Genomic DNA, 13,793 nt, shown 5'->3' on the forward strand with positions numbered 1-13,793 from the left:
TAATTAAAAATAGTTTAAGAATGAATCAGATTTGCATTATTGGTTTTGGCTTAATGGCAAAATGCTTCGAATAGTATACAGAAATTATTTGGGGATGCTTCTTTGGATAAGAATGGAAAGTGACATAAATATAAAGAATTGCAGCAAGTTGGCAAAATCTGTAAGCAAGACATATTATTGCAAATTAAACACAAATCATACATTTAATGATGGTGTTGTTGACGACACATCTTGAGAAAATGATTCCTATTAAATATTGCTTTCTTCACTCCTTAGTGAAGAACTATAATATATAATGCCTGTATTATCTTTTTTTCATTTGTAGTCCTAGATTTATGATATAAATTGCATGAATTTTTAGCTATGCCTAGATTTTACTACTACTATTATTACTCCATCTACTATTAGCTAATATGTACTCAGGCTTATTATGTGCCATATCCTGTTCCAAAATCTTTTCATGCAATACTTCATGTTTTGCCTCTTTTTCCAAAATCGTTATGAGTTCCTGATTATCGTTTTTATTCTGATGAATGTAGAAGGCAATTTTTTTCTTTTCTTTTTTTTTCTTGAGATGGAGTCTCACTCTGTTGCCAGGCTGGAGTGCAGTGGTGCGATCTTGACTCACTGCAACCTCTACCTCCCAGGTTCAAGTTATTCTCCTGCCTCAGCCTCCCAAGTAGCTGGGATTACAGGCATGCACCACCGTACCCACTAACTTTTGTATTTTTAGTATAGACGAGGTTTCACCATGTTTGCCAGGATGGTCTCGGTCTCTTGACCTCATGATCTGCCCGCCTTGGCCAACCAAAGTGCTGGGATTACAGGCGTGAGCCACTGTGCCTGGCCTGGCAATTATTTCTTAATCTAGAAATACAAGATTAAAAACTTTTAACTCCATAGTAATTGGCTTTGGTTTATTATTTCTAATAGAAATATAATCAAATAGGTCTTTTTCAAATGTTTACTGTTTGTAGAGTATATTGTAAAGAGCACTCCGTGTGTGTAAACCCTGTGAGTCATTTGCAGTGAGTCTGTAGAGAAGTTTATCTGCCACCATATTCATTGTATTTTCATATCACTCTCAGCTTACAACAGGATAAAAATGACATTTCTAAATTCTGATAATAAGGCTATGTTACTTAAAAATTAGAACTAATCTAAACTTCAGGCAGTTTTTGGTCTGCATTCGCAGCCTTCTTTTAAAAAATTCCTCATACCCACATTGCAACACCTGGGGGATATTTTTATTTATGTAAAATATCCTAAATAGTAACAGTTGTTTCTCAGATAATATTGCACAAATCAGTCAGATTTCAGCTTAAGTAATATGTCTGGAGAAGTACTGTTTCCCCATCCCTTTATCTTTGTTTGATAACCAACATATTCATGTGTCAAAATACCTGTTTGAATGTTACCACTTTTGGTCAATCTTACATTACTAAAAAAGTACTTGTTTATTCTGCAGAAAACAGAAAATAAACTATTACGTAACTTCCAATTTTCTTGATATCCATTTTTCCAAATTCACTTAAATTCAGTTTGTCAGTTTTCTCTTTAAAACATAGTTGGTGCTCAATACCAAATCTACTATTTTTTTAAAAGAGACAACAATAATTTATTTAGCTTATGATTCTGCAACTTATTCATTTATTCTTTTGTTCTATCGAAAGGTTTTTAATAGGATTTATGGTTTTCCAGACACTGTTTTACTTTGATAAGTTTTAGCAATTTTCTTTTAGAACTCCTATTTCATTTATTAATGTATATTTCCCTTACTTAATCAAAATTGTATTCAGGTTTATGTTTTTGACAAATATTATTCATGGGCCTTATTTGGATCATGGTGTGTGATAAGTGCTGAGGTCACATTGTTCAGCAATAGAAGAAGAGATGTACTCCTGGGTTCACACTGTATAAGTCATCTAGCAACTGCAATGAAGATGAGTAAGAGAATTATGGGGTAGTGGTAGGGCTGGATAATGTCTAGACAACACGTATCAGAGAGAATATGGCAAATTAGAGGAACTGAATTTATACTCTAAGAATGGTGTCAAAAGATGAAATTACTGAAGAAAACAAAGAGCAGATCGAGCATGGGCTGACAATTGTGAGAAATTTTACTTTATACTAAACACAATAGAGAGCTTTAAAGGGATTTTTGCAGACATTACTTGATCCCATTTCCTACAGTGTGGGGAATGAATGTGGAGGGGAAGAAGCTAGAAGCAAGAAGAGTTAGGAGACCATTAAAGTAACACGAGAGGAAGAAATTGCCAGGCCTCAGGGAATCAGTTCCTTGGAAATTGAGATAAATTGATTGCTTTGAGAAATATTTAAGGAAGGAGAAACCCTGATTGATACTTTGGGATTGATTATGTACAGGATTATGGGAGAGGAAATGATAATCAGATTCAATTGTGTATATTAAACATCACCCATAAGCATCATCTTGCTTAGCAAATGGTCTATGGTTTTTTTCTTCTCCATTCCTTAGCCCCATGAACCTTATTTTAAAAGGTTTTTAGCTTATCATATGTGTCTATAGATGGGAATGGTTGAGTCAATCTAAGAAACAAAGCAAAGTCAGAAACAGAAGAAGGAGCATTGGAAACAAAAAGTCTGAGATGTAAGAGTCTCATGAGACTCTTTATCTTTGGTAAAGCAGATGTTGTTTCCATGAGACTCTTACACACCCATTCAACAATCCAAGGATGAAGCCAGGATCCAGTGTCCCAAAGATAGCATTGGGGAATACGTTGAGCAAGTAAGTGCCCCTTACCACACCCTCACTCAAGGAATAACAACGGCATTTGCATAAACAGAAATCTGTTTGTATTTTCAAAGACAAGGCTTGTATAGTTTCTATGCCTATATTCTTAAAACACCATGTAATACTGCCTCTTAGAGGAAAAAGGAGAGAATATTTTGTATTCAGGATTGGAAAGGATAATTTTAAATTGGAACTTGACTTGAATGATGCAAATATTGATCAAGTATAAAACAACATCTTAGACTGCTGTCTTTCTCAGTCTCTTGTGTCTTGCTTTTTCTGTGAATAAGCTACATTTTTAGTGACTGTAGGCTTTTTCCAAAATGAACTCCTTAATTTTAACATATATGGCTTCCTTCCCTGAGAAAACTGACTCTTTTCTCAGCTCCAGGTCTAAGCATGTTGGAGAAGGACTTTGACAGGCCTAGCTTGGTCCAGAAGACCACACAGAAGCAACCACCTATGAATTAGGGAAAATATCAGTATGCTAGCGGGCCTTTTTAGGTTTGATGTCTCTTTCTGGGATAATTAGCTAGAAATAAAATGGCAGGGTTCTATAATTCAGACCCACATTATATTCTGAGAAAGAAGAATTTATTTTAGAGAAGCAGACTCAATTCAGGATTTGCTAAATTATGAAGTATATTTAAGTCTATGCTTATAAAAACTAAATAAATATAACAAAATTTAAAATTTACATAGAAAACAAACTTAAGAATATTTACAATGAACTTATAATAAAGTTATTTAACTAAAAATAACCATTGATTTTATATAATTAATAAAGTTCACACATGGATAAGATATTTTAAATATAAAATTAATACTTCTGTTCTTTCGTTATATTAATCTAATATATTGTTTTATTATTTTCTAAAGTAACTAGTAACATGAAATATTTCCAGATGTCATATTTCTATTTGACAATATGAAAGAATATCTCAAATATAATCAGTATTCTGAGTCCAAATTATGCTAAGTTTAATCAACATCAAATGTAAATATTATACATAGAGCCAATATAAAATATGTTGAATAAATAAACATACCAAAGACTTCTGAGATGCCAAACCTTCAGAATTCATTCATTCACAGGTAAACTTTGTTGTCTAGAACACAGTACGATTTTTTGGTTTCTCTCAACTTAAAAATGCTAAAATTTCATTTACTTGTGCTGATTCACAACTCAACGAATAAAAGAAGTACACAATTTCACCAGCTTAACAATGAAAGCAACATTCACGAGTATTAAGGCTAGACAAAAACACGTTTCTGATCTCACTCAACATAATATATTTTGGGGAAAACATATAAGCTGGCAAGTGTGCCTAGTTGCCTATCATATTCACTCTCTATGATTCCAGACTATCATTTGCTGATTTTTCTAATAGATAGGGAGCTTCATTTTCACTTATTGGAGGTCACTCTGGCTTTACTTTCTTTTAATTTTACTACAGAATTTCTTCATTCACTCTCTCTGTTTATTTTCTTCTAGTATTGCTTTGGCTTCTCTTCCAACATTGACATAAAAAACAAGGACAATAGACACTGATCCTACCAAAAAAAAAAAAAAAAAAAAAGAAGAAGAAGAAACAACAACAACAAAGACAATAAAAAGCATTACCTGTCTAATGAGTAAGGGGTTGAGGTTTTGCCAAAACAATATTTTTCCTTCCTTCCTTCCTTCCTTCCTTCCTTCCTTCCTTTCATTCCTCCCTCCTTTCCTCCTTTCCTTCCTTCCTTCTTTCCTTTCCTTCTTCTTCTTTGTGAAGAATTACTCAAAAAAATTACTCAATTACTTTCATTTTGTAAACTGGAATATGCATGCAGGTAAAAACCAAAACTTGATTTCCATTAGAAATTCATGTTATCCAGGTATTTTATTATTTAAAATAAATATGTCCGTATACCTTACCAGATTTCTGGAAAATAAAACATTACATGGTTTGGAGTACTAAGTTGGTCTTTCTAAAGAAGAATTTACTAAAATAATTGATAAATTAATCTGGATGTCAGAAATGTGGTGAATCAGAAAGAATAAAATACCTACAAGTACAACTACAAAACAGCCCTCAAATAAATCAGAAACCACACAAACAAGTGGAAAAACATTCCATACGAATGGATAGAAAGAGTCAATATCAGAAAAATGGCCATACTGCCCAAAGCAATTTATAGATTTAATACCATTCCTAATTAAACGACTACTGAGATTTTTGGCAGAACCAGAAAAAAAGACTATTTTAAAATTTATATGAGACCAAAAAGAATCCAAATCACCAAGGGAATTCTAAACAAAAAGAACAAAGCTGGAGGCATCACACTACCCAACTTCAAACTATACTACAGGGCTACAGTAACTAAAACTGCATGATACCAGTACAAAACGGACACGTGGATCAATGGAACAGAATAGAGAATCCAGAAATAAGGCCACACAACTACAATTATCTGATCTTTGACAAACTTGACAAAAACAAGTAGTGGAGAAAGGATTCCTTATTCAATAAATTACGCTGTTATAACTCACTAGCCATATGCAAAAGACTGAAACTGGACCTCTTTCCTACACCACATACAAAAAAACAAACAAACAAAAAAAACTCTATATGGATTAAAAACTTAAAGGTAAAACTAAAACTATAAAAATCCTGAAAGACAACTTAGGCAATACCATTCAGGATATAGTAATAGACAAAGATTTCATGATGAGGACACCAAAACCAATTGCAACAAAAGTGAAAATTGACAAATGGGAACTAATTAAACTAAATAGCCTCCATATAGCAAAAGAAACTATTAACAGAGTAACCAGACAACCTACAGAATGGGAGAAAACTTTGCAAACTATGCATATGAGAAATGTGTAATATCCAGCATCTATAAGGAACATAAACAAATCTACAAGAAAAAAACAACCCAATTAAAAACTGAGCAAAGGACATACACAGACGCTTTTTAAAAGAAGACATACATGCAACCAACAATCATATGAAAAGAAGCTCAACATCACTGATCATTATAGAAATGCAAATCAAAACCACAATGAGATAGCATTTCACACCAGTCAGAATGACTATTATTAAAAAGTCAAAAAAATAAAAGATGCTGATGAGGCTACACAGAAACAGAATGCTTATTCACTGTTGGTGGGAGTGTAAATCAGCTCAGCCATTGTGGAAGACAGTGTGGTGATTTCTCAAAGACCTAAAAACAGAAATACTATTTGACCTAGGAATTTTATTACTGAGTGTATACCTAAAGGAATATACATCATTCTATTACAAAGACACCTGCACATGTGTATTCATTGTAGCACTATTTATAATAGCAAAGATATGGAATCCACCTAAATGCCCATCAATGACAGACTGGATAAAGAAAACAAAATACGTATCTATTTTGGTACATATAAAAATACATGGTACATATACAACATAGACTACTATGCAGCCATAAAAAGGAATGAGAACACGTCCTTTGCGGGGACATGGTTAGAGCTGGAGGCCATTATCCTTGGCAAACTAACGCAAGAACAGAAAACCAAATACCATATGTTCTCTCTTATAAGTGGGAGATAAATGATGAACACACATGGACACATAGAGGGGAACAACACACAGTAGGACCTATCAGAGGATGGATATTGGGAGGAGGGAGAGGATCCAGAAAAATGACTAATGGGTATTAGACTTTATACCTATTACTAAGGTGACAAAATAATCTGTACAACAAACCCCCACAACACAAGTTTACCTGTATTTAAAAACCTATGCATGTACTCCTGAACTTAAAATAAAAGTTAAAAAAATTCCCTTAAATATATTTAAAAAAGAAATGTAGCGAATGATACATTTTGATGAAAATGAAAAGTAACACTTAGGCAACTTTTCACAGTATCTTCAACTTGGAATGAAATAGAATTCAAATAAGCTTATCTTGGGGATAGAAAAATAAATGAAAGTATACCCCACCATTCTATGAGATCTCTTGTGATGGAAATACGATTAACATTTTGAATTTATAAAAAAAAAAACTCTGGTAAATGAAGTTTTACTAGTGAGAGTAAAATAATAGAAGTTCAGTTGTTGTTATTTTAAAACTTCTCAATGAAGACAGGTGAAATGGGAAATATTTTAGTGCTCAGAGAATAATTTGAGAAAGAAAATGTGTATTAGGCCGGGCATGGTGCTCACACCTGTAATCCCAGCACTTCGGGAGACCAAGGCAGGCTGATCACCTGTGGTCAGGAGTTTGAGACCAGCCTGGCCAACATGGTGAAAACCCAACGCTACTAAACATACAAAAATTAGCGAAGCCTGGTGGCCAAAGCCTGTAATCCCAGCTACTCAGGAGGCTAAGGAAGGATAATTGCTTGAACCTGGGAAACAGAGGTCGCAGTGAGCTGAGATCTTGCCACTGCACTCCAGCCTGGGCGACAGAGCAAGACTCCGTAAAAAAAAAAAAAGGAAAAGAAAAAAAGGAGAAAGGAAATGAGAAAATGTATATTAATATCAAAATAGGAGATTAAAGATGACAGAGATTGGAAATATAGACAGGAGTACAGAATGGCTACTCTACCAGTAAGTAGAAGCACTGCAAAGAAAAGAAATGTTTTGATCACAGGTAAATTACTTAATCTCTTTGAGCATTAATATCCTACATTTTTAAGCTGGCAATGAAAGTAAATGTCTGGATATTATATATCAATTCAGTTCTGTGTTGCCCCGAAAGTGTCCTGTCTGTGTAACGTCTTTGTTGTGAAGATTAATACTAGTTTCATCATAAAATAGGAGGTGTTCTACTATTTTTCCAATTATTTATTTTGTTTTAATCTTTGTTATTTCTTTTTTTCTATTCCCATTTTATCTTCTTGTTCCTTTGCTAACTTTCTGGATCAAATGTTTAATTAGTTTGTTTTCTTCTTTCTTATTTGTGCATGTATGTAATTAATTTCCCTCTGAGAGCTGTCATAGTGCTATTCCTTAGGCATTCTGATATGTACTGTTTTCATCACTGTTATATTTTGGTATACTAAATAGACTGCAGTTTCACTTTGGGTTTTATCTTTGACTCAAAAAATTATTTAAAAGAGAAAGAGTATTTTTTGTTTGCTTATTTATATACCCAGATGGCATATAATTTTTTTCAATTCTGTTTTTTATTCCAGTTTTTTATTTCATTGTGTATGTAGATAGCGTAACATTTCTAAGCTTTGTAATTTTATTTCTAAATTATTGTTTCTTTTGAGGACTTCATATGACCAAGGAAAGTTACCTACTGATGTGCCTATGTTGACATCAAACAGAAAAACAAGTATCACCTTGCATGAATTATTTTACTTGTCTGAAATAGTAGAAGCTTCTGTAGCTTTTTTACTTTAGTTTTAAATATCAACATTTTTCTTCCCACTCTATATGTTGTGAAAGAGAAGAGTGGTTTTAGCACAGGGAAAATGTAGAATAGATGAGTTTACCTGAGATAATTGCTATTAAGTAAGGTTTAAAAATGAAAAGATGAAAACTTATGTTATGTTTGGGAAATACTATAATGAAATAGACATAACCACAGATTTCAGTGCCTAAGGAAACTTAAGTATGTCTATGTTTTAATTCTATAAAACTGACCACCCTTATCACTGTATCATCCTGGAACAGGAGACCCAGATTTGTCTGGCCTTGGCCGGAGTACAGTATCCTCAAGAGCTGCGACTGCTCTCAGATAGCTGTGGAATGTAGAACTAAGAAAAATTCCAAGAAACATCTCAAGAGAGTGCCCATCCACAATGTGGGAAGCCTGTCCTAGCAGAATAGCCAAGGCTTTGTAGGCTCCTATGCTCTGGTTTTATAAAATATCATAAATTTCCAATTACTAATTTTAGTTCTTTATGAATTTTTCATATAAACATGTTATAAGGGTTTTCTGTTCTCTTTTTCTTTTTAAAAAATTAACCAGCAGCTTTTATTTTCATTATGGATGTATTCAGCTAAGTGCTTCATGCTGTGACTTCTTCAGAGAAAGGGCTTGATGAACACTGAGCTGAATTGAACATAACTTTCATGTTAACCAGACTTATTACGCTCCTCTTCTATTCAGTTTGTGATGCTTTTCTAACATTTGAGTAGTTTTTGCTATGCTCCTAGAATATGAAGTCTATCAAAAGATGCAGACAGGGTGAATGCACCTTTAATTCTTGGTTTCTCTGGAAATGTCTTTTGTTCTTCCTATAAGACAAATAGGTTTTCCTTTACTAAGGGTCTTGGCTACAATGCAATCTGCATGGCATCTGCCTCATAGAATTAGGTTTAACATCTCATCTGCATGATTACAATCCTTCAGGTACACCACATTTCTGCAGATATGGCCTTAGTTTAGTCTTTGAATTAATCATTCTTCCTTCCCTGTGTTTCTTTCTTTCTGGGAAAGGTTTCAATATGTCAGAATAGAATTACATCTCCCATTATATTTGAAGCATGAGAAAAGGAAAAACAAATACTGACTGTGTAGAACTAAAAACAAGAACATGCCAAGCACCAAATCACTTCTCTGTCTGCAGTTTGTAAATGGCACAATAGTAAGTTATGTTGTTTGGCATTTCTAACTAAAGGACAGAGCAGATGGTAAGGACTTATTTAAAATTAAAACAGAGAAAATATTTATTTAAATGAATTGCACTGCCAAGACGTAATTTATTCTGTGTAGGGGGCAGACATGTGTTCAATAAAGCTTGTTCTAAAGTAGAGTGAAATAATTTACTACAAATTGATAGGTCCTCATTTAAGTGAATTTCTATTAAGAAATCTACATTGACAGAAAAAGATTCTCCATTGCATTCACCATGTATCATCCTGAAACGTTAAGCACATTTGAAACTCAATTATTGTCTTTGGTTTTCAAGAAATAATCCATATAAGACCCTGCCAACCAGATATTGATTACTGGATTTATGTTTGAAAGAAAAGACAATTTGATTTCATTTGAATTCTGCAGGGAAAAGATATTGAACTTGATATTCCTCAGTGGGACCCAAAAAAAAAAAAAAAAAAAAAAAAAGACCTAGACAGTAAGTCAAGTGATTTGGGAAACAGATTAAGTTCCTTAGGCCAGTAGGTACTGTATGGCTGTTTCTTAATTTTCTGTGACTGATGCATTTCTTTGACATTCCTACCCTGAAAATTGGGTTAAAACAATGAACCACATTTTTACTGTAAAACTGCAGTTGATAGAAATATAGAAGTGAAGATTCAGAAGCATTTACATGGCTGAATATCTCCAGACCAGAAGTTACAAACTGAAATACCTATAGGGTTAAGGTAGGTATAGGACAAAAGATACACATTTTGTACCAAAGACTTTGCTTTCCTATTAAACAACAATAATAATATTTATTTCTACAAAGAAATGTAGTCTCTCAGTCTTTTTTGAAACACTAGCTCATTCAGATTTGTTTTTCCTTTGTGAACTTTTGCTAGAAACATATAAAGAGGGAAATATTTATTTACTCTAAAAAATCCTCAAGACATTTGATGATGAGTGATAACCTACCTTCAGCCTCTCTGTCAAGGAGAACTGGAAAGTGTGTGTCCTGTCTAAAGGGTATAGCTGCAATGCTGATCCAATATTTCCAAATGTGTTCAATTTGCCTACAAAAAAAAGAAGAAAATAAAATCTTTAGTGGAAATATCGTAATTTTTCTAAAATGTTGGAATAATTTAACAATTTTTAAAATGCCATAAAGGAAAACATTTTAGATCAAACAATATTGGTCTTCAGATAAAACTGAGCAATAGGGAGAGTTCTCTCAAACATTGTGTTTATTTAAATAGATATTGATAGAGTCCTACAACCTGAAAAGGCAAGCAGATTAGAGTTTGACTCTATTATTAAGTGAAAAACCAAAAATTGCAAAACTAGATAGAATCCAGTACTCAAGCTATGAATTTAAGCAATTTTTAGATGTTACCTACATTCCCGAGTATACCTATGATGAACAAACTAAATAAAAATAATTAAACAGTCAAGTCTTTCTTATTTTTGTATATGAGTCTTGATCCATCTGCTTCAGCTGTCTTTAGAGTTTTCCTAGTATGTTTGGAAAGAATTATTACATTAAAGTGTTTACAGTATCCTCTTTGTATGAACATTTGTATGAAATTCTATGAGATGTTCATTATTTAGGGTTTGAGATTATTTGTTTGTTTGTTTGTTTTACATTCTTTCAGCTGTTGAAAACTATAAATTAACTAACCACTGAGGAATAATTACCCAGAAACTAAAACTTCTTACTGCATGTTGGCTTTGGATGAGTTATTTACCTTTCTATACCATCTGTAAAATAGAAACAATATTAGTACTAACCTCTCAGGAACGTAAGGATTAAGTGACATCCTGTATAAAATGCTTAAATCATGGTCTGGCACAGAAAGCACTCAGTAAATGTTATTGTCATTATAAATTTGAAATATTATTAATTAATAACTATTTTCTGGTAGAGAAGATGTAAATGAGGAGGAGTTTCTAGAACATTGGATACAATTGTTCTCTCAACCTCCCATTAAAAAGCAAAAAGTGTAGTGACTCTAATGGCTTACACTCAGCAATTAAAATGACATACATTTATAAAGAAAAGGTAATGAAATTATATCTGAGTAATGGTCTGACAACAAAACCAATCTGCTAGTTGTAGAGATGAAAACAAAGACAATTGATAACTCATCATTAGAACAAAAACACCCACAAAATCAGGTAGAGTAAATATCAAAGTCATAAATTCAAACCAAGAGATCATGAATTGGCCCTTGTGGTTGAGATAGATGACAAAAAAAAAATGAAATACTGCCAGACTAAATCATTTCAATCACTGGAATCCTCATGGCATAAATTTATTCTAAAACAGTTTCATTTATGGTTGATGCAGTTGCTCATGCAGGAATAATGAATAAAAGAGAAATTATTAATATCTTTCTGTAGGATGGTAAGTTACTAATCAAACTAACAGTCAAACGAAAAGCAGAAGATTGAGGAAGTTACCAGACTTGCCAAAGTTATAAAGTTACAAAAGAGTAAAAATAGGAATTCAAATGTGGACCTCTCACACTTGAGAAATAATGCTCTTTTATTGCTATCTCACCATTTAGGGAGTGAGAGATTTCTCACTTAATGATCACTAAAAAGCAGTAGTTTGAACAAACAAATGTGTAGGTGGAGAACAAAAATTTTCACACAAGCACAGTATACTCATTTACCAACTGGAAAGGCACATTAGCCATTTGTTCGTAGGCATTATTCAGTTGCTGGACTTGTAATATATTTAAGGTCAGGCATAGATTTGGGAATAAAATAAATGGTTTTTTATCTCAATTATATACTGTGATGTTAATATTTTTTGAGAAATATTTCATTTTTAAGTAGCCACAAGCATATAAAAACCACATCATCAGTAGCATTTTACTCTGACAATAAGGAATGAAATTGCTACTATTAGCCTGGTTGTATTCTGGATAATAATGACCGCCACAGAAGAAATACGCAAGTCTACTGAATTCACTTATCTATACTGAAGGAACAAAGGTAGGTGTAAATAAAAAAGGCAGAACTATTAAATAGATTAAGGATTTTCTTCCATGGGTGACTAAAATGTAACAGCTTCCGCTAACTCAGAAAATTACCCTGTGAGAATTGTTTGAGTTCATTTCAGTGTTATATTTTCCGTACTTGTCACAGATGGGCAATTCAAAGCCTTTTCTACTGATTCAAATATAAATGCATAATGTTAAAATATTCTCCTTTCCAAACAAGACTTCATAATTCAATTGTAAGTGTTGTATGAACACTTTAGTGAACTCTGGCTAGAGTCTTCTCTCAGTTCACTGTCCACCTGAATTTCATTATGTTGAATGTGAAAAAATCATGTCCTAACCCCTCAATATTTTCCCATCAAGATTTCCAAATATGTATCTAATAAATAAATAATAAATAACTTTCAAAATGTAGCCATTGATGTACTGAAAGTGTTCGCTTCAGATCTACTATGTAACTACTATGTAACTATTCTTTCTTTCTTTCTTTTATTTTTTTTTTTTGAGACTGGAGTCTCTATCTTATTGCCCAGGCTGGAGTGCAAAGGCACAATCTCAGCTCACTGCACCTCTGCCTCCCGGGTCAAGCAATTCTGCTGCCTCAGCCTCCCGAGTAGCTGGGATTACAGGCATGCGCCACCATGCCTGGCTAATTTTTGTATTTTCACTAGAGATGGGGTTTCTCCATGTTGGTCAGGTTGGTCTCGAACTCCTGACCTCAGGTGATCTGTCTGCTTTGGCCTCCCAAAGTGCTGGGATTACAGGCATGAGCCGCCACGCTCAACCATAACTATTCTTTCAACCCAGACATAGATATGAAGAAAATACATGCACTCTGATTTTCAGCAACTTGACAAAAATAACGTTATAGAAGATATCTACAGTGATCACAGAATTAAACAAGTTATTGATAAATTAAACGATAAATCAACAAATATTGCGCAGTTTAAATTACAACCATGAAAGATATCTGGCTCTTACCTATAATACCCCTTAAATTCAAAGAATACAATCAATGCAATAAGTTCCAAAATATATCCTTTCTGAGTCAAGAAAGCAAAAAATTATTGTGGTACATATTTGTTTGGTTTTTCAAAATCCATTCACATTTTTCTTGGTAAGAACACTTGTTTCTTTTATATGTGTCCTATTTTGGCTACATATATCCTGCCACCTTCTCAACAACAAAAACACAAAGTTGGGCATAAGGACTTGAATATACATTTCTCCAAAGAGGATATACAAATGGCCAACAAGCATATAGTAAGATGCTTCACATAATTAGTTATTAAGGAAATGCAAATCAAAATCACAATTAAATAGTATTTCATATACACCAGGTGGGCTATTGGGAAAAAAACAGAAAATAACAAGTCTTTAAGAGTATGTGGAGAAATTAGAACCTTTGCTGGTAGGAACATAAAATTGTGCAGACACTAAGA

At 33.2% G+C, this 13,793-nt stretch overlaps 1 long non-coding RNA gene across 1 annotated transcript in view; it reads right to left on the minus strand.

The window, feature by feature from the left end:
* The window catches only part of LOC129047965 (uncharacterized), a 176,717-nt gene that overhangs the window by 72,153 nt on the left and 90,771 nt on the right, over positions 1-13,793 (minus strand). The window contains exon 6 of the long non-coding RNA XR_008509905.2: positions 10,319-10,416. This is a non-coding gene — a long non-coding RNA (uncharacterized LOC129047965). The remainder of the gene's footprint in view (positions 1-10,318; positions 10,417-13,793) is intronic.

This window comes from Pongo abelii, chromosome 13 (assembly GCF_028885655.2).
Source record: "Pongo abelii isolate AG06213 chromosome 13, NHGRI_mPonAbe1-v2.0_pri, whole genome shotgun sequence".
NCBI lineage: Eukaryota > Metazoa > Chordata > Mammalia > Primates > Hominidae > Pongo > Pongo abelii.